This window comes from Abramis brama, assembly GCF_963993115.1.
Source record: "Abramis brama genome assembly, chromosome: 1".
Classification (NCBI taxonomy): Eukaryota; Metazoa; Chordata; class Actinopteri; order Cypriniformes; family Leuciscidae; genus Abramis; species Abramis brama.
The window spans coordinates 66,608,150-66,635,637 of NC_139963.1; the positions used below are offsets into that span (position 1 = coordinate 66,608,150).

Genomic DNA, 27,488 nt, shown 5'->3' on the forward strand with positions numbered 1-27,488 from the left:
CAAAGGCTTCATGTTTTTACTATTATCTCATTTCATATCATCATAACGAATGGAAACATTTGAAGTAACATATGATAATCAATATATTTTTCTCTAGCGTAGTTGTTACTGAAATCTTTTGGAAGATTTATATGCTGCTATAGGTTATTGTTATTTTTATTTTATGCAGCACTGTGCATAGCCTATGCTTACAAGGCACAACAAGCCTGGTGTTCATTATATTATATATTGTTGGAAACATTTGTGTGTGTGTGTGTAGGCTATTCTGTGAATTTTAAAAAGCAATTTTAACCAGAAAAATCTAAAATTTATTCCCAATAAATTTTAGAACTATATTCCCTATAGTTTCTCTTGATATCAGTATGTTCACTTTTTTTTTCTTTCAGGGACCAGATGCCACTGAGTCCTGCTGACTTCAACATTCACATTAGTCTCTGTATATGAACATGGTAAAGTGAAAATCAAACACCTTGGAAATGAAAGGTATGTACAATGTTTTTAGGAATGGCACAAAGGTCTCTGTCTTTGGATCATTGTTTTCAACAGTGTGCTTTTTTGTCATTTGTTGTGTATATTTGGATTATGTTGTGTTGTAAATAAATCCAAACAATCAAAAAGTCATTCTTTTTTAAATCTCCTCATTCTTTGTGCAAGGTTGCTCAGAATGATAGGGCCTGATTGCTCCTAAAATAGGGCCATTAGGGAGTGTCTTTGTCTTTCTCAGGTGTGAAAAGTTTACATATTAATGATGTGTTTACGCCCCTTCGCATATAGCTTTCTCACACAAAACACGTCTTAGAAATTTTAAATCAATATATTGTCTTCTCTGAATGAGCAGTCAGGATGATTTTCACATAGTTTTGGAGCAAATATTCTAGGCTACGTGATACAATTTTCAAAAGTCTTGTGAAGAAATAATCAGTAGGGGTTTCATGACCTTATTTCAGTGACACATTTTTTTTGTATTTTCACAAACCACGCATAAATGTCATTATCTCAAAACTACAAACTTTTACATACATGCTGCTGATATATTATTGTAGCAGAGTTCGTGCTGAATACAGTGTAATCAGACTTTAGCCATGAAAATGTCACAAGTAACAGAAATAAGCACAAATGTCAGAGCATGTCAGAACACCTCCAGGCCCAGAAAACACCTCAGACCCCAGAGGGTTAAAGGTGAAAAATTTACAGCGGAAGGTACCGACTAGGGCTGTTGGAACGAATTCCGAAATTCGAATATAATTTGAATATTAAAAAAATCAATACTATTCGAATGCTGAAGTTCCTATTCGAATATTGCTTTTTTATGTATATTTAAAAAAGTATGCAATCTTGCCTTTCTCGCCGCCTTGGCTTACAATAATATTATATTATTATTGTCAATACTATTCGAATGCTGAAGTTCCTATTCTAATATTGCTTTTTTATGTATATTAAAAAAAGTATGCAATCTTGCCTTTCTCACCGCCTTGGCTTACACGCATGTGCAAATTAAATGCTTGTTTCGTCTGATGAACAATAAAGTTTTTGAATCGTAACACAATTGTGCACGTTCCATGCTGTGTCATCAAAACAATACTGTCAAAAATCGCGGAGAGCAATGTCTCCACGGAAACGGCGATCACCACTCCTGACAATTTAATTCACAGTCCACACTACAACGTGAAAACGGCGTTTTCAAATGTATCCACTTTGGAGTGCATTTTCAAAAAAGCTTTGTTTTCATTAATAAAAACGCCGTCTCAGTGTGGATGAGATATACGTTCTCAAACGAAAACGTATTAGTGTGGACATGGCCTGAGAAGCGATGTGTGGAAGGTGTTTGGATTTCAAACCCTAAATGGAAAAATTACAAATAAAGAAGTGGCAATCTGCAGAATATGCAAAATCCAAATGAAATATCACTCCTCAACTAGCAACCTGAGGGAACACCTGACAGGTGGTTGAGGAGATTCCCCCTTCTATGTAAAGCGCTTTGAGGTCTCAGAAAAAGCGCTATATAAATGTAACAAATTATTATTATTATTAATTAACGTTACACCCTGACAAGCTAGGCGATCTGTCTGAGGAACCGCCGCTAAAACAGGCAAGAATTACTTATTTTCTGCCTCTCTCCTCTCTCCTCATCACGGGGCTTACCAGCTGTCTGCCAAAAGGTGATAACAGACAATCTGACACGGTTTATCTGTGAAGATATGAGACCGATCAAAATCATGCATTGGCGATCCATAAGACTGTGTAATATCGCAAATATTAATAATAGGATGAATTTGAACATTTAGTATTCGAATATTATTCGAATATTAAATCAAATAAGGAATGGAATTCGAATAGTATTATAGAGGAAGATTGACAGCCCTAGTACCGACTGCATATTATAGTGGAAGATTGACAGCCCTAGTACCGACTGCATCACGCTAGAAAGAGCTATCCGATCACCCCCAAATCATTTTCAAAGATTTCGAACTGATTGAAAATTATTGGGGTCTTATCAAAGCGACTGTGTACCCCCCATGTAAATTACTACACCCTGTTCTCCCTTACAGATGTGGCGGAAAACTCATTTTCCCGTTATGCCGTACCTGTGCGCACGACCAAAACCAGTTAACGGTCTGTAGCCATACGGACGAGGAGAGGGCCCTCTCAGGGTGTTGGGTTAATAACGAGCTTTTAAAAGCCATCGAGAAGGGGTATGTGGTGACCAGGATAGACGAAGTGTGGCATTTTCCACAACAGTCGGATACGTTGTTTTGCGACTACGTGAAGACGTTTTTACATCTAAAACAGCAAGCGTCGGTTGAATCGGTTGAATGTTGTCACGGATGCTGACAAAAAAGAATACATTCGCGAGTATTTTGAAAAAGAGGGGATCCGTCTTGACCCCGAAAAGATTGAACACAACCATGCTCAAATGTCCATTAACAAGTTATTGCTGAACAGTCTTTGTGGGCGGTTATCGATGAGGGAAGATATTAACGCGTTTGTTACAACGGCTCATGCACGGCTGGAGTTGTACGACCTGATGGACAAGCTCAGCAACAGACTGCTTTACTCCGACACCGATAGTGTAATTTTCGTGTCTAGGGAGGGTGACTGGGAGCCCCCGTTGGGGGATCATTTGGGGGATCATGAAATAGACGATGGGGATCACATCACAGAGTTTTGTTCTAGCAGTCCTAAATCTTATGGGTATTGCATTGCTAAAGGCAAAGTATGCATGAAGGCTAAGGGTATAATGTTGAATGCTAAAATTTCTAAAGCTATATGCTTAGACAGCATATAGTCTGATTGGTCTGGTTGACTGTATTTGTTCAGGGTAAATCCAGCCGAACCATCAGTTTAAACACCAATTACTTGATTCTGTATAAAAATCCTCGGGATGTCAATCAAGTGGCAGTGTTAGGGCGACAAATGTACCCCGGAAATGCAAAATACTTTATGGAGTGTTATCATAAAGGAGAAAGAGAGAGCAATAACGGAGAAAGAGAGAGCAATAAAAGAGAAAGAGAGCGAAATAAAAGAGAAAGAGAGAGCAATAGAGGAGAAAGAGAGAGCACTAAAGGAGAAAGAGAGCAATAGAGGAGAAAGAGAGAGCAATAAAGGAGAAAGAGAGAGCAATAAAGGAGGCTGAGAGAGAGAGAGAATCAGTCGTATGAAGGAAGATCTGGTAATCAGAGCAACAGGGAAACTAGCAGAACAGACCATGTGTAGAGTTCAGTGAGAGATTAATCAATCATCAACATGACAAAACTTATTCTTATTGCTAATGATTTTTCTTTTTTCTTATTGTCAATGGACTGAAATCATCTATGAAATATAATCTTACATAATTCAAGCACATTTAGGCCATGATGTCACTTCCTGGTTTGTGTAAAGATCTGTTTCAGAAGATGTGCAAAATTAAACAAGGCACTTTACCGCACACATTGTTGTATTGTGTTTGAGCGTGTGATTAAAACAAATAAAATTTATGATTTTTTAATTGATAATATTTTTGCGGCTATAACTTTGTTGATAGTGTTCCTGAGCTGTGGAAGAACATTCATGCTGCCCTTGTACATTAAACAGTCTGGATACAAGCACCTTTTTGTGATATATATGAGCAGAGTCCAAAAGTATAGCCAGAAGTTTGTCTCTTTAAATGAGTGCCTGATCCTCACTGTTTTCATCTGCGATTGGGTCAGGAATTGACTGAATAATCTCATCAACCCTCTGCTGGTAGATGCTGGAACAACACCATCATGGCAGTAACATGATTTATTCATTGACAGCACATGTGATAAAGCCAATGCTTCATGTAAAATGTTAGTGTTTATGTGTGTTTAAAATCTGCAAAATAAAGAGAAATAGGACTATCACATATGCAAAACCTCAAATGATCTCTTATATCATTTAACTGAGAGAGTTACTCAGGAGAATAGAGAAAGCTCAGATATGCAAGACTCTGAAATGGACTTCAAGTGCAGCATTCAGTGTGATTTCCAGATGATGGTGATTTTGCAGGATGCATTTGAACATGTTCAGAGAATAGCTCTGTTCTCAGAACAGGTTAAAGCACTGATAAAGCTGTGAAGCAGATTTGAGGAAGTGTCTAGAGACTGCGAAACATGGTTTCGAAATGTTCAGCATTTCCTTGTAGCTCAGAGTGTGGTAATGGACTTTCTTGTCTAGTGTTTAATGCTGTTATCATCCTAGGTCCCCCCTATTTAAAAAAATAAATAAAATCAGTAATATTTTTTTCCTCAAATAGCTTTGTAGTTACTGTCAAATGTACTTCTGTTTTTCCAGTGGTGGCTGGAGGGTGTTAAAATAGAGGGTTTTTAAAAGGAGCAAGTTTAGTTACGTCTGTTTTTACAGGAATGGAAGAGACAAAAACTTTTCTTTTAACTCTTCTTTTTATTGTCACGTGGAAAAAAGAAAGAAATAACTGACATTTAATTTTGTGACATATACACACTGCAAAGTCAAATTTTAGAATATTTTATGACAATATAATGTGAGCAGACACTGATGTAATTCTCAGACGGACGTCTCTCTGTAGAAGAAACAGCTGATATACAAGCTGAAGCAAGAGGATCATTTCAGCATGAGCTCCTGCATGAAGATGAAGGTTCATGAAATCAGAAATCAAGCGGATAAACAGACTCCAGTCATGGATGAGGCTTGTGAGACACTAGATTGAATCTGGCCTGTATGGAAACACATCAGGGCTTCTCTAACTTTACTGTAGCTGTGATGATATAGATGAGATTCTGTGCTCTGACCAGACGATGATTCACAATAAATCTCATTCATATTCACAGTACATTCAACAAATATCTGCTCGTTCACACACAAATATATAATTCCTCCAAACACCAAAGAGATGAAAAATTCCTGTCTGCTCCTGATATGATGAGCTCATGATTTGTATCATTAATGTTTATTTGTGAAGGTCTTGTTCTTGTTCACAGAGGCGTAAAGTTCATCCTACGTTTGATCTTCTCTTCCTCTGATGGCAGCATAAGTCACTGTATCATCATGATCCTGAAAGAACAGCACAGATTCTGTCCATCAAAGTTTGAACCAGAGCGATTATTATTATTATTATTATTATTATTATTATTATTATTATTATTAGAGCATGAGCTTAATTTATCTGAGTGCTGGTAGATACATGTGCTGGCATCTACTCACATTGAGTGATTTTACTGGCTTTGTATTGGAAGAAGTGACCTCAGAATAAGTCACATCATCTGTCTGCTCCTAAACATCAATGCAAACGTGCAGAGAGTCAAGTTTAACACACAGAACAGGCATATCTCTCATTATAATAATATGTAGAATAACACAAAAGCTTTTAAATAACATTACTGAACAGACAGTGAACGTAATGTTTGATGATTTAGTGGACTCACATTGGCTCTTGCAGCGGGAGGAATGGACATGTTGATCGTCTCATACGTCCCTTTATGATCATTCTCATCTTTGACCTTCAGAACAAACAGTTAAACTGCATGAATGACACTTTATTGAGCTTTAAAGACAGTAATCAAATCTAAATCACTGCATTACTGAACTCACCGCAGAGTCGCCAGTCCCTCTTTTATTATCTGAAAACAAGTGCCTCATGAAATATTTATGATCAAACACGCATGGCAAAGATTTTCAACAATCAGGTTTTGTTGAAGCATTAAAATGAATAATAAAAATGATTGTTGACTTGATAACTCATTGATATTGACATTACAGGAATTCTCAGCAGGAATAAACTTCTGTTTGAGAATTTAATATAATCCTCATGTTTCTATGATACTTACAATCTGAACATGATGTGTTTGTTTGCTCATCTGAACTGTTTTTAATTGTTGTAAAGGAGTAAATCTGAAAACTCACCAGCTCTTTTTCTGCAGATCAGCCAGAGAAGAGCAAGAAGGAGAACAGCGACTGCAGCGACAGAAATCACTATGACTGAAGAAGAGATCGAGCACAGAGTCAGAGACGGTCAGGGCAGATTGGGGACAATTATAGACAAAGACAAAAGCCATCGACAATGGTGACATGCTTCATGCTGCAATGCATGCTGGGAGCCACCCATAGTATAAAACTCATTGCTCCTAGCATGCATTGCGGCATGAAGCATGTCACACCACACAACTCTATATAGTATGATATTAGACTTTTATTAAGATTTTTTTTTTAAATGTATTTTCTCCAACAGCCCAAGCACACATACAGGCCTATATAATGGCGTGTAAAACAAATGTATAATTTATAATCAGCTCCATATTGGATTCCAAGTGATCAAGAGCTTAGAGCATTTCATTCAAACTCATTTCAAGAGTTCACCAGTAGTGGACACTCGTGCAACATTAGCGAGGGATGAGCATAAAAAGTGGACGTAAACACAGCCTCCCCCTGCGTCTCAATGTCCATACTGTCCTTCCTAAACAGTGTGTGAGATTAAAATAAGTGTCCCAAAGCATTGTATGTTGAAGAGTGTGCCAGAAGTCTCTGAATGGTCTACTATTTCCAGTGGATTTTGGAAGTGTGGCTCCGTGCTCACTATAACGGCTAATATTACCCACAACCCACTGCACTTTGGAGGAGGAACTACAAACACGAGTAAAAAGTGTTTTAAATAAAACTACAAAACATGGCAGATATGCGCGACGGATGGTGAGAGGTTTAGATAAAGGTTTGAGTGACTAATCAAAGTTTAACCTGATAGAAAAATATTTATTCAATGTTTTCTGTGTTATAATTCTTCTGCAATAACCATGTGGACTTTTATAAAGATCTGTTTGGCCATTAACTTTTAAATGCATCATATTTCATTAATATGAGGAGAGTCTTGTCATGAAAGACCCGCGACTGCAGATCAATGTGATTCTGCATTTCTCTCCGATACGGTAGGAAATCAAATGAAAATAAATGTGGAGGATTGTATCTTTGACAAGATGATTGACATGTCAGTTTGAGTGTCAGGATGTGTGTAACTAATCGACAGAGAGCAACCGTTTAAGACAATTGTATGACGTGATAGTTTGTCCAAGACAAAAAATATGAAAGCTTTGGGACAAACTATCACGTCATACAATTGTCTTAAACGGTTGCTCTCTGTCGATTAGTTACACACATCCTGACACTCAGGCCGCCGCACAAATATCCTGAATAGGAAACCCGGAGGACCAAACCCAAGACGAAGCCATGCCTAATACCTATAGGGCAAACCTGACCCACTGAGGTATATGCCATAGATATGGCATCCACTATCCATCTAGACAGTCTTTGCTTCGTGACTGGATATCCCTTAGATCGGCCACCAAAGCAGACAAAGAGCTGTTCTGATTGTCTAAAAGACGCAGAACGCTCCAGATAGATTCTCAGTGCTCTGACAGGGCAGAGTAGATTAGCCTCCCCATCCTCAGCAGAAGGGGGGAAGAGCTAATAATGTGATAACCTGTGCTCTAAACGGTGTTGAGAGCCCTTTGGGTACATAGCCATGTCTGGGTTTGAGGATGACACCGAAGTCAGGATGACACTTAAGTCACTGAAGAGAACTCAAATTGGTCTGTACCCACAAGAGGAGGTCTCTCGCCATGGCGTACAGGTTGCCCGACCTGACGCCGCCCTGGCGATTTATGTAGACCACCACCGTCATGTTGTCCGTGCGGACTAAGTCATGGTGTCCTTTGAGGTTTGACAGAAACGCTTTGAGGGCAAAACAAACTGCTTTATTTTCCAGACAGTTGATTTGTAAGCTCTGTTCCGTGCTCGACCAGAGGCCGGAGGCAGGCTTGCCCTCATGCAGCGGGCAAGCGCATGAGAGAGAACATTTTCAGAGAAAACGTTCTTCTGTGTGACGTGCAAAATGGAGGGCGGGGTATCTCTCTTGTGTCGTAAAGAGAGCTAGCTGCGCGAACATCTACCCGCACGAATCTTCTGTTGAGGCTTGACGAGGGAAGAAACGAGGGGAGCGTGAGAGGCGGTTTGCCGTCCCAAAGGAGAGCTAGCTGCGAGCGCAGGATGTAAATAAGCTGATCCGCAGAGTGAGACGAGACCCGCCGCTCAAGGGAGGGGCCCAGGTCTGCCTGAGTGAACAGGACCGGCGAGTGAGACTGAAATGGGGAAAACGAGACGAGAGCGTGGGCTCGCTCACCTCCATTCTTCGGGCTGCAGCGCTTCTTTTTCCTCAGAAAAAGAAGAGCAGGAGAAGCGGCGTCACCATCTTGCAGAGAGCTAGCCGCATGCACAGTCACAGAACAGGCATACTCTCTCAGAGACAGCAGCCTCCGGCATAGAGTGCAGCTACAGCATGGGGGGTTCCCAGGCATGTGACGCACTTCGTGTGCCCGTAGGCCTCGTGCAGATGGCATCTGCATGTGCCGCATGTAGAGTGAGGCATTTGTAACAACGCTCATGCTCCTTAAGCTGTGTGAATGCGGCGACGAACACAGTAGCAATTAGCAAAAATAATGCAAAGGATATAGCGTTGGTCGCCGGATAGCGACAGCAGAGCGGCGACGGGAAGACGACTGCACGCTCTAACCGTGTGATGCTTGATTCGACGGCGAAGGCTTGCAGAGGATTCAGAGACAAGTTGTCACTGAAGGAGTAAAATCTGCCAAATGGCGTTTTCGGGGACTAATATAGGCTATAGCCATGCCCCCTTGGCGGGCTCTGACGTGTAATGGCGCGCTTCTAGCTCATTGGCACCCACGCCATTGGATATGCAGTTGACGCAGAACAGCCAATGAGTGAGCCTGACACTAGCTGTGTGTGTTTTGTTTACATTTACATGTATGTTTTTTTGATAATTTTGTGACTGGATGAGCAGTATTTTATGTCTGTTTGGTGTTTTTCATGGATCTACAGTGAATGCGCTGCATGGATGAGCTCAACATATCGTCTTCATGTGACGCTTTCTGGGAGAATTGAGTGAAAGAACCGGAGTGTTATATGAACACACTACTCTCACTGTTTATACTAAACATGTCATAGAATATGCATAAGTACGCTAATTGGGACACACCATAAAAGTCCATGAAATGAAACTAAAACAACAACTCAATGTGACAATCATACTGTAGAATTACTGACATTATGAGGGTCTTCTAACACTGTTTTCTCACCTGAATACTTGACAGTGTATCTGACTGAGGTCTTGAGTTGATTTCTGAGAGTAAGCTGACATATCCACTCTCTGTTGTCATCTTCATTCAGGAGTGTTGTAGTCAGAGTGATGATACAGCGATATTGATCTGATGATGATAATATCTGATATCTGGAGTCTGTCTTCAGATCAACACCAGCCTGATTCACCCACAACAGCTCAATTCTCCCAGAACTGACCCAATAATAACACGGGAGTCCAGTATAAAAATACAACTGACAGGAGAGAGTCACAGAGCGGCCTGGACTGATCTCAGTCTGTGAGGATGAAGATGATGATGATGATGATGATGATGATGATGGAGACACTGAAACTGAACACAAGACACAAATCACAGACTCTTCAATCATCATCTGAGTTTACAGGGAGAATTTGCCCTTTTCAAATTGATCACATAATCATAAATTTACCATGAAGAACATGCAGAGAAACATAAGCATTGGGTCCTTGTTGTTGGTCTTTTCCATTCACATATATCCATTGTTGGCAGGTGTATAATCCATAATCTTCTCCTGTGACGTTCTTGATGTTCAGAGAGCAGTCAGACTCCAGACTCAGTCTCTCATGTCTCTCTGTGTCTTTCTTCTTTATCCCTAAAGTAATCAGGTCAACTTCTGCTGAATGATTGTTATAGTAGCTCCATGTAGTTGATTTGCAGTCAGAAAGAACATTATTACAGGACAGAGAGACATGTTCACCAGAACTGATGAACACATTCTCCTTCAATCCACTGGTTCCTGAAACACAGTATATCTCAGTGATCATTATGATATATATTAATAAATTAAACCATAAAACATCCAGCATAAAAAGCAGAAGTTTTAAATCATAGTCTTTATTCTCACTTAAAGCAAACAACACACTCTCCAGAATAAACTATTAGTCTTTATCAGAGAGCTGTTCAAATCACTGACAGACTATTAATATCATCAGATGGTTATGGTTATATAGTTATACTTAAAATAGTTACAAATTAAATGTAGGCCTATGAGATGATAATAACTTATACCATTAAATGTACCCAGCATATATGTAAAATGATGTTACCAGAGAGAGAGAGAGAGAGAGAGAGAGAGAGAGAGAATAAAAGAGACAGAGCAACAGTTACAATCTTCTTTTATCGTTTCCCTGACCATGTGACTAAAACCCAAATGTGAGACGTTCAAACTGACCAATCAGATAATTACAACTTTCCCCACGGTACTAAATGTGTGACAATTCGTCGACCCCTGATGTACACACATCTTGGCCTACAGTGATCACTATCAGCCCCTCTGTGCCTTTAGGAACTACAAATGGTCATTGTGGTAGAAAGAGGGGGTGGAAAACAGTAAAGCAAACGTCTTTAGAGAAAATACAGATTTCTTTACCTGTGAGAAGTGAAGAGAGAATGATCAGTCCCAGCAGACACAGATCACACTTATCAGCCATTTTGTGTTTCTGTCAGTCTTTCTCTTCATTATATATAGTTACAGCTCTTCCTTTAAACATCATCAGCTCCTCCTCTGGTTGGTAACTTCTTCTGATCTGACATACTGAGTGTTTCAATTCTGCTAGAGTTGCTGTTTAGTGACACGATGCCACTTTAAGTGTGTGTGAAACGTGTGAGAAGTGCATATACTGTGAACACACTGTCTCACACACATCTGCTCTGAACAGTTTATTGGCTACTTTTGCACACGAGAGAATTACTGTTAGTCTCACTTCTTTCTTTTAGCAGTTTCCAGCATGACGTTAAAATCCAGAAATAAAATAATTACATTATTAGTAATAAAAATGAGTTTGCTACTTTATTATGACTTGTAAAGGCCCTGTGGCCATTATCTCCAAATCTTTTGCATCTTTTACAGTCGTTCAAACAACTGTAGAGTGAAGTGTGTACGTTTTTACTTTTTACAGTTTTTTTTTATACCTTTATTTAACCAGGGAAGAAAATCACATTGAGATAGGTATCTCATTTACAAGTGAGCCCTGGCCAAGGTAGCAGCACACAGTAAACATAATAAAAACAGACAAAGGGTACTATACGGTTATCCGGACCACAGCGGAAGACGGGTAGGTTTAGGGGCGGGATTGGGGTAGGTCATCACATAGACCCCAGTGACAGGTAGGTTTAGGGGTGGGGTTGGGTTAGGTCATCACATAGACCCCAGTGACGGGTAGGTTTAGGGGCGGGATTGGGGTAGGTCATCACATAGACCCCAGTGACAGGTAGGTTTAGGGGCGGGGTTGGGGTAGGTCATCACATAGACCCCAGTGACGGGTAGGTTTAGGGGCGGGATTGGGGTAGGTCATCACATAGACCCCAGTGACAGGTAGGTTTAGGGGTGGGGTTGGGGTAGGTCATCACATAGACCCCAGTGACAGGTAGGTTTAAGGGCGGGGTTGGGGTAGGTCATCACATAGACCCCAGTGACGGGTAGGTTTAGGGGCGGGGTTGGGGTAGGTCATCTATAGTCTATAGTCTATGTAGGTCAATAAAACAAAATTAAAAGTTAAGAACAGGTGCAGACAGTTTGAAATGTTTGATTGAGATATAACTTAAACTCATTGATTGGAATAAATACAGTAAGTTTCAATGATCTTTGAATCTCATTCCAAGCAGTTGGTGCACTATAAATAAAAGCAGTTTTTCCAAAACTCTGTCTTCATTAAGGGAACATTTAAAAGAATATATCTACTTGAACGCAGATTATACCCTTGACTATTGACAGTTAATAGACTAATCATATACAGAGGAAGCTGGCCAACTATGGCCTTGTATACAAGTAAGCCAATGCTTGTACCTTCTTAAGTGAAGTGAAGGCCAACCTACCATTTCATACAATGCACAGTTATGAGTATAATAATTTGTAAGAGTTATAAATCTTAAAGGGGGTGTGAAATGCTATTTCATGCATACTGAGTTTTTTACACTGTTAAAGAGTTGGATTCCCATGCTAAACATGGACAGAGTTTAAAAAATTAAGTTGTACGTTTGATGGAGTATTTCTGTGCCAAAAATACTCCTTCCGGTTTGTCACAAGTTTCGGAAAGTTTTTTTTCGAGTATGGGCCTGTGTGACGTCAGATGGGGCGGAATTTCTTTATACGGGTCCAAAGGGCGCTTCTTCCCGAAGGGCGCGCGCGCACCCGTAGACCAGAGCGAGAGAGCGAAAGCAGTACGCCCATCAAAGCGCTGTGCTGGGCTTTAGCACAATGTCAAAGATAGAAGTGTGTTTTTGGTTGCCAGGGCAAAACAACCCTGCACAGATTCCCAAAGACCCCAGTGTTAAGGGAGCAGTGGATGGAGTTTATTTTTCCAGAGCATCAACGGAGTTCCCTGTTCCCTGCATTTCGACGATGATTGTTTTATAAACAAGGCCCAGTTCGACGCCGGATTTGCAGATCATCTAATGCTTAAGAATGGAGCAGTCCCAACGATAAAGGTTCACGGTCGTGCGTTGGAACCGCAGGCGGTGAGTAAAACTGCTTCAAATGTCTGTGTGTTGTTAGCTATCGGCGCGTAAGCACAGCAAGTAAACAGTGACAGCGCTTGTGATTCTTTAGCTCCACCCACACGGCACGCCTCCAGCCGCTCTGTTTTTTTCCGGAAAGACTCGGTACAGCCTATCTTTCTTTTATAAATATAATAAAACTAAAGACTTTTTGGAGATATGAAGGATGCAATACTACTCTATAGGTACTCAAGATTAACATGAGATTGACTGAAACTGAGTGTTTCACCCCCCCCCCCTTTAAAGCAGAGTGCATTGCATAGTTATTTTAAATAATAACTATGCTAAAACATACTCTATTGCTCTCTCAAGGCCCATTTTGTTGGATCATTTATAATTATGCAAATGAGGCAAATAAAAAATTAGGCAATGTTTAAAAATGTAGTCTCACTTCAACTTATGGAAAATGGGCAGTTATACAGTAATAATACATATTATTTTTCCATTACCTTTCACACACAAACATAAGCTCAGAGTGGTTCTAATAAATATAATTTTAAACAGGATGGGACACAATAGTTCTATAAGAGGTTTTGGGGCCTTCATATTCATATAGGGCCCAACAGTAAGATCCAGGAGCCTTGTTTAAGAGGCCTTGTATAGGCTGTGGAACACATATATTACAGCATTAATAAACATTTGTTTTCATTGTTAAAGGGTTTCTGAACCAAACTGGATCGCGTGGCCTTAAACCCTGAATCAGTATGAAGGCAGATCTTGTAATCAGAGCTACAGGGAAACTAGCAGAACAGAGCATGTGTAGAGTTCAGTGAGAGATTAATCAATCATCAAACACGACAGAACTCATTCTTATTGCTAATGATTGTTCTTTTTTCTTATTGTCAATAAACTGAAATCATCTATGAAACAGAATCTTACATAATTCAAGCACATTTAGGCCATGATGTCACTTCCTGGTTTGTGTGAAGATCTGTTTCAGAAGATGTGCAAAATTAAACAAGGCACTTTACCGCACACATTGTTGTATTGTGTTTGAGCGTGTGTTTAAAACAAATGTTTATGATTTTTTAATTGATAATTTGCGGCAACAATTTTGTTGATAGTGTTCCTGAGCTGTGGAAGAACATTCATGCTGCCCTTGTCCATTAAACAGTCTGTATACAAGCACCTTTCTGTGATATATATATATATGACCAGAGTCCAAAAGTATAGCCGGAAATTTGTCTTTTTAAAAGAGTGCCTGATCCTCACTGTTTTCATCTGGGATTGGGTCAGGAATTGACTGAATAATCTCATCAACCCTCTGCTGGTAGATGCTGGAACAACACCATCATGGCAGTAACATCATTTATTCATCGACAGAAATGTGATAAATGCAATCTATGAAGGTATTTTTGGTGCAAAACAACTGAACACCTGTGACAGTGAAATTTGTAGTTGTAGAGAATAGCCAAACATGTGTATCAGTAAATTTGAATTCACAGGGAGAAATGTTTTAAGAGTTGCAAACTTGTACGTAGATTTCAATGCTTCATGTAAAATGTTAGTGTTTATGTGTGTTTAAAATCTGCAAAATAAAGAGAATTATGACTATCACATATGCAAAACCTCATATGATCTCTTATAGATCATTTAACTGAGAGAGTTACTCAGGAGAATAGAGAAAGCTCAGATATGCAAGACTCTGAAATGGACTTCAAGTGCAGCATTCAGTGTGATTTCCAGATGATGGTGATTTTGCAGGATGATTTGAACACGTTCAGAGAATAGCTCTGTTCTCAGAACAGGTTAAAGCGCTGATAAAGCTGTGAAGCAGATTTGAGGAAGTGAAACATGGTGTTGAAATGTTCAGCGTTTCCTTGTAGCTCAGAGTGTGGTAATGGACTCTCTTGTCTAGTGTTTAGTGCTGTTATCATCCTAGGTCCCCCCTATTTTTTATTTTTCTTTCTTTTTAAAAAAATTGAAAATCAGTAATATTCTTTTTCTTTTTCTTAAAATAGCAGTTACTGCCAAACATACTCCTGTTTTCTGTAATAATGACCAAGACATAGTCCTGTTCTGAATCGTCTGTTTCCACATCGTCTGGTTCAGAGTCATCCTGATAGAAATCACTCTCCGATAAAAAGATATGTACCTTTAAAACGGCAACTCTTGTGAAGCCTATACAAGCGGGAAGGAAGTCGACCGGAAGTTGAAGTCGGCCGCGTGCCACCATCTTGTAGCAGAACTTCACCTGCGTTTAGCATCCCATTGACTCCCATTCATTTTGGCGTCACTTTGACAGCGAATAACTTTACATCTGAGGCGTTTGAAGACTCCATTTGTCCATTATTTATTTCTAAAGAAACACGACAATGTATAAAAGGCTCCATTACCTTGTAGCTTATGTTATGGCCCCGTAGAAGCAGTTTTTGTAAAAGTAGGCTAACGATTGTGTCATAACCACGCGTCTCTCTGTCGCACAGTAGAGAGATTACCGTATGGACAGGAGGAGAAGCTTGCGGGCAATCGGGGGGACGTGAAGGCAAAATGACAAAATAATTAATCAGAATACCTAGCAAAAGTTTCTCCTGCTCCAAGATCATGGACAGCTCATACTCACACTCTCCGTCTCTGCAAGTTTCGAAAGGGAATGATTCAGTTTTCTCGTGCCACAGCCACTAGAAGATAGACGGGTTGCTCACGTCACATCTACGTCGTAAAGCTCTGTTTGAGTCTGCGCGTCAAGAACGGAAGTGCTAAAAAAATCGCTAAAAATGGGCTTCACTTGTCTCAACTGAGTTCCAATGAGATGACTCTGTCCACTTCTTATACTGTCTATGAGCCTATACAGAAGTAACTTAAACTGCAATTCATCGACTGGCCACTAGAGACAGGCTGCAAAAGAGAGTCAATTCTAGCCTGGTTCTACCAGACTCTCGTACATTTCATTTGTACAGAGAGTCTGGCCTCTCTCCATTGAGAAACGTTTACTTCCTTGTAGGCGGGTTCTCTGTTAAAGTTCAAAACTATTGGATCTGCCCAGAGTCACTCAGGATCTGCCATAGCCAATCGTTAACGTGTGGTTGTGACGCATGTCATGCGCCGAAACCGGCTGGAAACAACAAGTCCAAATGATCAGAGGATTATGTTTAAAATAAGATGTCTGTCAACGAGAGCTGCAGGTTTTGTTCATCGAATTTAAGAGTTCAAGGAACAATTGTAAATTCTAAATGTATATTTGACACTAAGGACAGTGATGTATTCAGTCAACTGTCGAAGCTGGGTCTAATCATTAACAATACGCCGCTGCGGTCGTTTCGGATCTGCCGCAAATGCTGTACAGTGATCACCAGGCTACTGCGCGATATGGAAACAACTTTTCTGCCTCCTTCACTTGGTCCTCCATTAGTGCAACAAGAGGGGAGACGACAACAACTATCGGCTTTGCATCCCTATCGTTCGCCTTAGCTAACTCATTCACCACTAGAGCTGCCATGGCAGTCATTTTGACCGTTTTGAATTTTATATCTGCAATAACTTTGTTGAAAAAATAAATACAATCCTGCTGGTACCTGACTTTTCCTAAAAGTGTCTGTATTTTCATTTAAAATGTTTTTCATATAAATTACACATAAGGCAAAAAAAACAACAAATGAACATATTTACCTATTTCGGCCATAAACGGTCATATTGACCGTACTGAATTTCGCGGTATTATTATACCAATATACGCAACAATAAAATGTGGTAAAAAATACACTAAACATATTCAACAACAAATCATTTAAATGTAATGATATTCAGAACAGAACAAGAATGAAAAAATAACTAAAGCCAAAATGAAATGCTTTATAAGCGAAAGTGAAAGTAAGCGGCGTTAGGCTCACGTAGGCCTAACTCTAATTAGAATCAAAATGTTTTAACATTTGCGATGTATTTGGATGCTAAACTATTCTTTATCATAGGCTTTGAACTTCACTCACGTTCCAATATCGACGGAAAAAAATCATCCTCTTCACATGCATAAAATGGTACGAATTGTAGCCTACTACTGAGAAACAGAGCAGTGGAATATTTATATGTTAGGTTGACTATTTTATTATTATATTTTATTATGGCTATAATGAACAGGCTGCAATGCTGGAATATGGTGTGGGTGTGTGTGTGTGTGTGTGTGTGTGTGTGTGTGTGTATGTGTGCGTGTGTGTGTGTGTGTGTGTCGGCGGGCGCGATCAAACAGTGGAAACATGAAAACATAGGCTACTATTTTGTTCAGGGCATCTACGAATATTATTTATTTATAAATTATAATTAAACTTGTTTAAATGTACAGTTTGGTGTTGTTTTGTTTTTAAAAGACATCCTAGTACAATAAATGCATTCATCTCTCAATTGGGGATTTATCATTAAAGATATACCGCTTGCAGCAGTTCTAGTAGTTATGGAATTCTGGCACTTCTAGTGCTAGCGGAGTGAGCTGGAAATCAAACTTTTCCCGAACCCGGTGGGGAGGAGGGCCACAACATCATGGCCACCAACAAAACTTAGCAAACATTGTTCTTGCTCCGGCTTTAACTTCTGTATATTCGGCAGTTTTGCAACAACGGACCGAATAGCTTTTCTCACATCTTTCTCCGCTGCCATTACTCCAACTCAAACTGACGCACTACATCAACGTCATCGTTCTCAGCCACTCCCTCTGTTCGCTGATTGGTCCTACAAAAAATTGGTTTCTGGAAACCTAAGAATATACAGCAGTCCCAGACGTAGTACTGAAGGAAAATGAAATTGAGCGGAAGTACGTAGGAGGGCGGAGCCAGGCTAAGTCAATTCCACATTGAGGAAGTGTCTAGAGACTGTGAAACATGGTGTCGAAATGTTCAGCGTTTCCTTGTAGCTCAGAGTGTGGTAATGGACTCTCTTGTCTAGTGTTTAGTGATGTTATCATTAAGAACGTCCTAGGTCAGTCTTTTTTTGTCTTTTTTTTTATTGAAAATAAGTCATATTTTTTTTCCTCAAATACTCCTTTGTAGTTTCTGCCAAACGTACTTCTGTTTTCCAGTGGCGGCTGGTGGGTTTTAAAATAGAGGAAATCACACACAATTTTACCAGTCGGATGTTTTAACTACTTTAAAATGGCTTTTTTGGTCACTTATATCTGAATATTTATATAAAACGACACAGACATCAAGACAATATAAATATAAGTTCACTCAGCTAGTCCTATCACTTGAAGCAGAAAATCCATCCTTCTGTCCTTTTAAATGTCTGTGTTAAAAGAGCACTTACAGTCGTTTAGTGAAGCTGATTGCTGTAGCTTATATCTGACTTACACTGTAAAAAAAAAACCCGTAAAAAAACGGTAATTTTCTGGCAGCAGGGGCGCCAGAAAATTTCTGTTAAAAAACAGAAAAATACTGTAAAAAAATGGTAATTTCTTCCCGTTGTTTTAATGGAAAAAAACGGTATATTTAACATTGGATTTCGGTAATGATATAATGTTAATTTACCGTCTTATTGAAGTATTAATATCTGTTTTGAACACTGATAACCACCAATCACAGCAGTGATGAGAGTCACATGATCAATCAAAGCTCAACACAAGTAGTTCTTCCACAAGAGAGTTAATACCAATATATATAGAAGCTGCACAGTGTCATTCACACAAACATTAAACACCATCATGGTAACACATGAAATTTTAAAAATGCAATAAACATTAATTTAACAACATTAAATGTAACATAAGCCCCTAATGTACATAACTGATTAGAAAACTATGAAGAAACAAACATAGTTATTTCAACAAAAATACATCAAATGTGAAGTGTCACGCAGGGAATTGTGGGAATGTCAATTTACGGTTTTTAACTGTAAATTATACAATGAGTTGTTTTTTCACTTTCAAAAACTGTAAATTTAATGGTATGTTACAGTAAAATTACATTAAATGTACCGTTAGATCTATCACAGTTATTTACCGTATATAGTACGGAAACTTTCTGTTAACCAATTAACAGTTTTTCACTGTAGCATTTTTACAGTCTTTTACCGTTAAAATTACGATCATTTTTTACAGTGTAGGCATGGGGTCAGAGATGAGGAACGATCCCAGCTTTTTCCCTCTCAACTTCCAGCACTGTACCTTTCAGAGTTGAGAAGCAACATCCAACCAAATCATGGAAACCTAAGGCCTTCTTCTCAGTCACCAGAACAGAGATCGAAATTCCTATAACTGGGATGAAATCCCGATTCCAGAAGCTCATACCATCTTAAAGCTGTAGATGACCAGATCGTTTCAACATCATTGGTGTGCATAAGGTACGAGGTCAGTGTAATGGTCATCATAATGAACCCTTCGCTCGATGTTTGGACTTAGCTGGTAACGTCTGACTAGTTTATTGTGTGTGTGAATCGAAACATTCAGACTTTCACATCGGAACTATGAGGGTAAATTTCAGCTTACAAATATGAATATTTTGTTCTCAAATTCAAATCTACAAGCTCTTGAATTTTGCCACTCTTTCACCTTCATACAAGTATTCATTTAAAACGTGAATTCTAACTTTGAAACTTTCCAGCAAGAGCAAGTTTAGTTACGTCTGTTTTTACAGGAATGGAAGAGACAAAAACTTTTCTTTTAACCCATGATTTTTCATGCTCTTTATTGTCTCAAGTGAAAAAAAGAAAGAAATAACTGACATTTAATAGCGTGACATATAAACACTGCAAAGTCAAATTTTAGGATATTTTAAGGCAATATAATGTGAGCAGACACTGACGTAATTCTCAGACGGACGTCTCTCTGTAGAAGAAACAGCTGATATACAAGCTGAAGCAAGAGGATCATTTCAGCATGAGCTTCTGCATGAAGATGAAGGTTTTCAGACAGAAATCCAGCGGATAAACAGACTCCAGTTATGGAAGAGGCTTGTGAGACAATGGGCCCTATTTTAACCATCCAAGCGCATGGTCTGAAGCGCAGGGCGTAAGTTCAGTTTCCACTTTTACTAGTTTTTAGTTTACTGTTTTGTCTCTATTCTCTTAATGAGTAATGAGTGTGTTTTGGGCATAATGTGAAATAAACCAATCGAGTCTCCTCTCCCATTCCCTTTAAAAGCCAGTGTGTGTGTGTGTGTGTGTGTGTGAGGTTAAAGCACAAGCAGACCATCTACGGGACAAGCCGGATTCACCATATCTTTATGTACACAATAATACCCTTTTACGGGTCCACTTGGATCCGAAAACCCGAGGTCCGACCCGAGACCCAATCGGTTTCGGGTACAAAACTCCGACGAGTGTCTCGGACACGGGTCGGGTTCGGTATTAGTATCCTCGGGTCTCGGGTAATTTAAAATAAATATGCCTTTTCCAAATGGCCCCGAGAAGACCCGAATTCTTTTAAACTTTGTTGGGCATTTAACAAAATTGCATTATTTAAAACAACTCTATGACACCGTTCTCTCATTTTTTCTAAGTGAGAGAGCGAATCCGCGCTTCTACGTGCAATGGGCTATAAGCACGGTTGCCTCCGCATTTATTCAGTTATTAATTTGCTTAGTTATATAATTTATAATTTGAATAAGAGAACAACCCCTATAAACTTGGGGTAATCAGAAATTTTTTTTATTCATTAGGCTTCATCATAGATCGGAATTTTCTTCAGGAAACGGGCAGACTTGAATAAATAGCAACCAGCAAACAATAAACGATAAAAATTGCAAAACAAATTTTAATAATTAATTCAAAGTTTGAACATTTATGAATAGGCTAAAACATCTTATTTTAAACGTGCGTTGTGTGACTGTTTACAGTAAGCAGACACGTTGCGAAAATAAAGAAAAGTTGCAAAAATAAAGACATGCCTACATGGTAAATTTGACCTGCTATGGCGGTTCTAACAGGGCCGTTTGAAGGAATTTGGGGGCCCCAAGCAAAATGGACGTGGAGGCCCCCCCAATACCCCCCCCCCGCACCGCAGCTTAGCCATAGTTCACCCACACTTTATATAAATAAAAAATGTTTACAGTGCAAATACTGCAGTTGCATATACTGTGCATAAAATTTTGAACATTTTCAACAATTGAACATTTGCAGTAACCTTGAAGTAACTGTTCAAGATCCATTGATAACTTAAAAATAATGTCATATTTGCATAAACTGTCACTACAGAAGCCTATATCCCGACACTAGCACATTAAGATAAGCTATGAAACAAGTAATAAAAACTCAGTGAGTGTTTTAGCGCAATTTTCTGACGTCATGGGATCACAACACTAAGAGATAGTAAATCTTTTCCTGGATTTTTTTTTTTTTTTTTTTGTGCGTTCCCGACATTAGACCTTCCTTAACATAATGCCGAAAACCCGAAGTCTCTAGGTGGTCTGGTTGAGGAGTAGATAGAAGTGCAAGATTGGTGCGCACAGACAGAACAGAAATCATGAGTTAACAATCGCAATTTTGTCCGGTGGAAAATTGCGCTAAAAAGTTGCACTAACTGTTCGTTACAAGCAGCATTTGCCGTCAGGCAGATAGCTAACATAAACATATTTTTGCTAGCCTACCTGCTGCAAAAGTACACCATTTGTACAAGACAAGTAGAGCTATATTATCCAGTGCAATTTATCACTTATCACTATATTTTTTTACCTTTAACTTCTTTCTTTTCTGTCTTCCTGAAGCATAATTTGCTTCATGATAACTGCCGAGGAGGTTTTGTATTTTGCCGGCAGCAGAGATCGCGTGGTTCTTCTTCTTCTTCTTCTTCTTCTTGTGTTTAATGGCGGTTGGCAAACCATTTAACGGTGCATTACCGCCACCAACTGGACTGGAGTGTGGAACGAGAGATTAAGCAGAAAAAAAATAAATAAATAAATAAATAAAATAAAATATTGAGTCCTTATTAGACTCAGATTCTTTTAATTAATTCAGTTTCTTTAAGAAACCTAATTATATAACAGTATATCTGACCTGCTGTTTTCCCCAAGAGACCTGACAATGAGACGTCATGATGTTTTGCCTTCCGTAGTGACTGAAAGAGGTGCTCCCTATTAATATTGTATTTCCTACACTGAAGAAGAACATGTTCCACTGTTTCTGGTTGATTACAATATGTACATTTCCCAGTTGGGTGCTTACCTATTTTATACAATGAAAGGTTTAGACCTGTATGACCTATTCTCAAACGAGTTATTAAACTTTCTTCCCTCCAATTCCAGCCCACCATCCTCCCAGCACCAACCTGTCTCTGTACATTATATAAATGCCTTCCAGTTTCACTGTTATCCCAATACCCCTGCCAAACAGACTGTGCATACTTCCTGATAATTGATTTGGCTTCTTCTTTATTTAATGGGGTTTTTAAGTCTACATGTTTAGTTTTGAGTGATCCTTTGGCCAGCATATCCACCTTCTCATTCCCCTCCACACCGACATGAGCAGGAACCCAAAGAAAGCATGTGGATAGACCCTTTAGCTCCATCCTGTATAACATAAGGAATATGTCATTGATGATATTGGATCTAAATAATGATTTACCAGATTTAATACTCATAAGTGCAGACAAACTATCAGATGCAATAACAGTATTATTTGTTTCCCTCTCTTCTATCCACTGCAGGGCCAATAATATTGCAATCAATTCTGTGGTATATACTGACACATGATCCGATATTCTTTTCTTAATATATGACTCACTTGCTGGGATGTAAACTGCTGCACCTGCACGCCCTGTATCAGGATCTTTGGAACCATCTGTGAATATAAACATGGAATTTGCAAAATGCAAATCAAAATAATTCTGTACTATTCTGCTTTCAGGAAGTTTCTTTGACATATCCTTCAATTCCTGCTGTATGTCTAGGTCTACACGTGGTGTTGAGAATAACCAGGGAGGAATTGAAGACTGTATCACTGTAGAGCTGTAATCTAATTGTCTTAATCCTATGACTTCTGCCTTTGCATCACCAATCCACCCAAAACTTATGAAATTTGTCTTATTGTGTTCCCAGCAATCTATTAAAAGACTCTTGGCAGGATGAGACTCACAATGCCCCTGGATATTTACCCAATATGCCATCATTAATTTTACTCGCCTGATTCCTAACGGCATTTCTCCCATTTCAACCTGCATTGCTGATACAGGAGAAGTTTTAAAAGATCCACTACAAATTCTCAAAGCCTGAGCTTGTATTACATCCAACTTCTTAAGATTTGATTCTGCTGCTGACATGTACGCAATACATCCATAGTCAAAAACCGACCTCATTAATGCCCAGTATATATTTTGTAGGGCTACTCTACTTGCTCCCCACTCTTGTCCTGACAAACAGCGAAGTATATTTATGACCTTTTTACATTTATTTTTGACTTTGTCTAAATGAGTATTCCATGTGAGCTTCTCATCGAACCAAACTCCAAGAAATCTAACTGTCTTAACTAGCTCAAGTGGTTGTTCATACAACTTCATGGAAATCGGCGTGACTTTATGCCTCCTTGAAAAGCAAATCACCTTTGTTTTTTCTACAGACAATTTGAATCCCCATTTGTTTGCCCATTTTTCCACATCAACTATTGCAGCTTGCATTTTCTTACTGACATGCAATACATTACGGCCTCTTACCCACAGAGCCCCATCATCTGCGTACAAGGATTTCCCTACGCTTTGTTCAAGCTGAGAGAAGATATCATTTATCATTATGTTGAATAGCAGTGGGCTACACACACTACCTTGCGGAGTGCCATTCTCCACCTTATATACACTGGAGTATTCTGAGCCAACTCTTACTTGGATTTCCCTGTCAAACAAAAAGTTCATAACCCAATTATATGTTCTACCTCCAATACCCAATGACTTCAACTTAATAAGTAATCCTTCCTTCCAGAGCATATCATATGCTTTTTCAACATCAAAAAACACAGCTATCAATATTTCTTTGTTAGTCTGTGCTTTCCTGATGTCTGATTCTAAGCACAATACTGAGTCCATTGTATTCCGACCCCTACGAAACCCACTTTGATATGGGTACAGAAGAGCTTTACTCTCTAAATAATACGTTAAACGTTCTGTGACCATTTTTTCCATAATTTTGCATAAGTGTGACGTTAATGCAATTGGTCTGTAGCTAGAAGGATCTGACTGATCTTTTCCAGGTTTTAGAATGGGCACTATTATTGCTTGTTTCCAATCTAACGGAAGTTGGCCAATATCCCAAACTTTATTAAACAAACCCAACACCATGTCCAGTGCACTATCTGGCATGTGTCCCAGCATTCCATAGCATACACCATCTTTCCCTGGAGTGGTCTGACGAGCACCCATAATTGCTCTTCTTAACTCAAACATATTAAACGGTAGATCCAACGGCTCTCCTGTCATCTCCCTTTTCTCTGTTATATTGGGATTCTCCATTATGATTCTCTCTCTACACTGCCTAGCCTCATCTGTGAGATTACATGAACTATGAACCCTTTCAAATGTTTGTGCAAGAAGTTCTGCCTTTTCTAAATTATTGACCGCCAATTTGTTACCATTATCCAACACTGGTATTTCATAATTTCTTCTAATCCCCCCCATTCTTTTAATCATGCCCCACACATCTGACAGCTGTACTTCCCTTCCAATAGTGTTACAATATTTCCTCCAAAAGGTTCTTTTTTGTATTCTTATTGTCTTCCTCACTAATGCCTGGGCCCTTTTATACTGGATCAATGCATCCTGAGAATGAAGTTTCTTGAGCTCTCTAAATGCTTTATTCCTGGCCTTTATGGCTTTACTACAGTTATCATTCCACCAGGGTACACTCTTAATCCGTTTAGTTCCTTTACTCTTAGGAATAGTTTCCTCAGCAGACTGAATAATTTCCTTAACTATTTTACTATTAATTATATTTACATCTGTCAGATTCTCCTCCTTAAGTTTACAAAATCTATTAGCACTAATCTTTTGGAAAACTTCCCAGTTAGCATCTCCCAATTTCCATCTAGGAATTTTCTTTCCCTTTTCATAATAACCTTCTATGCCAATTTTCGTTACCACAGGATAATGATCACTTCCTATTGTGGTGTATTTGATCACATTCCATGTGCTTAAACCTGCTATTTCACTAGACACCAGTGTTAAATCCAGCGCTGCCTCTGTGTTTTGCATACTATTATATCGTGTTCCTTCCCCATTATTAATACATACCAAACAGTGATTATCTATAAATTCCTCAACCACTAAACCATTTAAATCTGTCCTACTGCTACCCCAAAGTGAATTATGTGAATTGAAATCCCCACACAATATCACATTATCATCTAATACCCCTACAACCTCCTCTAGTGATTCTAGACTTAATTCCCCACACGGATTATAATAATTGATTATGTCAATATTACCTCTATTAGTCCATACCTTAACTGTAATTGATTCATGCTCTGTGCTTATACGTATTACCTTATAACTCATTCCATTTTGTATGAATGTCACCACACCTCCCCCTCTGCCAGATTCTCTATCTCTCCTAACAGCAATATATCCCTTTATAATAAAATCCAACTGTGACTTTAACCATGTCTCCTGTATACAAATAACATCAGGTTTCTCTTCCAACTTATCAATATACTTTTTAAACTCTTGGCCATTTGAAATTAAGCTTCTCGCATTCCACTGGAGTAGAATTAACACCATTAAGATGATCCAACACTTGTCTGAGATGGCTGATTATCTTCATTAAGAATGTCTTTAACTGTTTCCCAGAGCAGCCCTCTCACATCAAGGTACTTCTCAGCTGATTTGACAATAATCTTTATCCTCTCATTTCGGCTTTTTGTCTGTGCTGAACAGTTGACTACATCTGCCATAAAGAATACAAAATCATTCTTGTTCACAATCAAAGTTTCCTCCTTCAACCTATTACATCCTCCACATTTCACTACGTCTTGATTTCTAGTGTCTCTTTGCCTTATCACCTGCGCGTCTCCTGAAACCTTCCTTGCTGCCTCTGCGTAGCTTATTCCCTGAGTAGTCTTGATTCGCTGCACCTCTTCCGCTCTTTTACTAACCTCGCAACCACGGTAAGCTGAGCTATGTTCTCCTCCACAATTACAGCATTTTAACTTCGTTCCCTCTGCACATTTGCCATACTCGTGGTTTCCACCGCATCTCCCACATGTTTGCTTTCCCTTGCACACGGATGCTACATGTCCGAACCTCTGACATTTAAAACATCTAAGAGGTGGGGGAACATAGGGCCTCACTTCATAACACATATATCCAATAAGAATCTTTTCCGGGAGTCTTTTCTCATCAAATGTGACTAGTACAGAAAGACTATCACTTCTAATCCCATTTCTGTTTGCTTTAAGACGTCTGGCTTCACTCACTTTTGCATTTGTTACATTTCCTTTTATATCCTCTGCTGTTACATTTACCGGAATCCCTGTAATTACTCCTCTGACCCATTTTCTGTCATTCATCAGAGAACAATGCACTTTCTTGCCATTTATTTTATTAATTTTAATTGCTTTTCCTTGTTGTTCTCCATCCTTACATATAATTATTAATGATCCATCTCGCAATATTTTAGCACTCCTTACCTCCCCGATTTCTTTACTTATGGATTTAGTTAGCTGTATTGGATTCCAATCGCCGAATGAAGCCCCCTCTTGCGCAAGTTTTACTATTATGTTGAAATCCTCTCTCTTCCTTTCTGTTACATTTCCTCTCCCGTCACTATCACACCCATCTGATTTTACGCTCTTTTTGCGTTTATTTGTCCTACCTGCTGTATTCCAATTTCCATAACTCCCGCCACCTACATCCATCTCTCCTGACTCACTTCCTGAACCGTCACTTCCTTCTGCCATCTCTCGTCCAGTCCAGCCCAGCCCATCCACCAATGTGATAACTGCGCAAGTCCTGACCATATACAGTATAAGGTCCTGACTCCTCACCGAAACACGATAGAAGCTGTTAGGGTGAACCCACGAGACACCAACTGACGCAATTCCTTTGCAAATCTTTTGTTTTGAATCAGCTGTTGTTCAGAGCGTCTCCTCTTCTTCTTTTTTGCCGGTTTGTGAAACCAACTTAAAGAGTGCCGTTCCGCCACCCACTGGTCTCAGATCGCGTGGTTGGCTGGCTGCTGTCAGTGACTACTGAGGGGGGGGCCCCTTGAGGGGGATCCCGATAACAGTGTCATTGCACTTTACTGCATTGACTATCAAAGGGGCGCTCACACAGTTTGTCGTTGCATTTTATTCTTAACCAGTCGTTGTCTTGGGGCCCCAGGCCAGCTCGGGGCCCCAAGCAATTGCTTGGTTTGCCTGCCTTGTCGCGACGGGCCTGGGTTCTAATGCCCTGTTTTTAATCTGGTTTTATCTAAACAACTTTTTAACAACGGGATT

At 39.3% G+C, this 27,488-nt stretch overlaps 1 protein-coding gene and 1 long non-coding RNA gene across 3 annotated transcripts in view; both read right to left on the minus strand.

Moving 5' to 3' along the window:
* LOC311082137 (uncharacterized protein) overlaps nucleotides 1-27,488 on the minus strand; it is a gene marked incomplete at both ends in the record, with an annotated part of 51,421 nt that overhangs the window by 14,381 nt on the left and 9,552 nt on the right. The gene's annotated exons all lie outside the window — the stretch shown is intronic.
* On the minus strand, nucleotides 21,855-27,089 carry LOC311092122. Of its 2 annotated transcripts, XR_014608204.1 has the most exons (4): nucleotides 26,864-27,089; nucleotides 22,794-22,850; nucleotides 22,068-22,579; nucleotides 21,855-21,924 (listed from the first exon to the last, which is right to left on the minus strand). It is a non-coding gene; the product is annotated as an uncharacterized lncRNA (long non-coding RNA). The 2 variants fall into 2 exon arrangements; XR_014608205.1 differs by lacking the exon at nucleotides 21,855-21,924 and having other exon boundaries at nucleotides 21,931-22,579.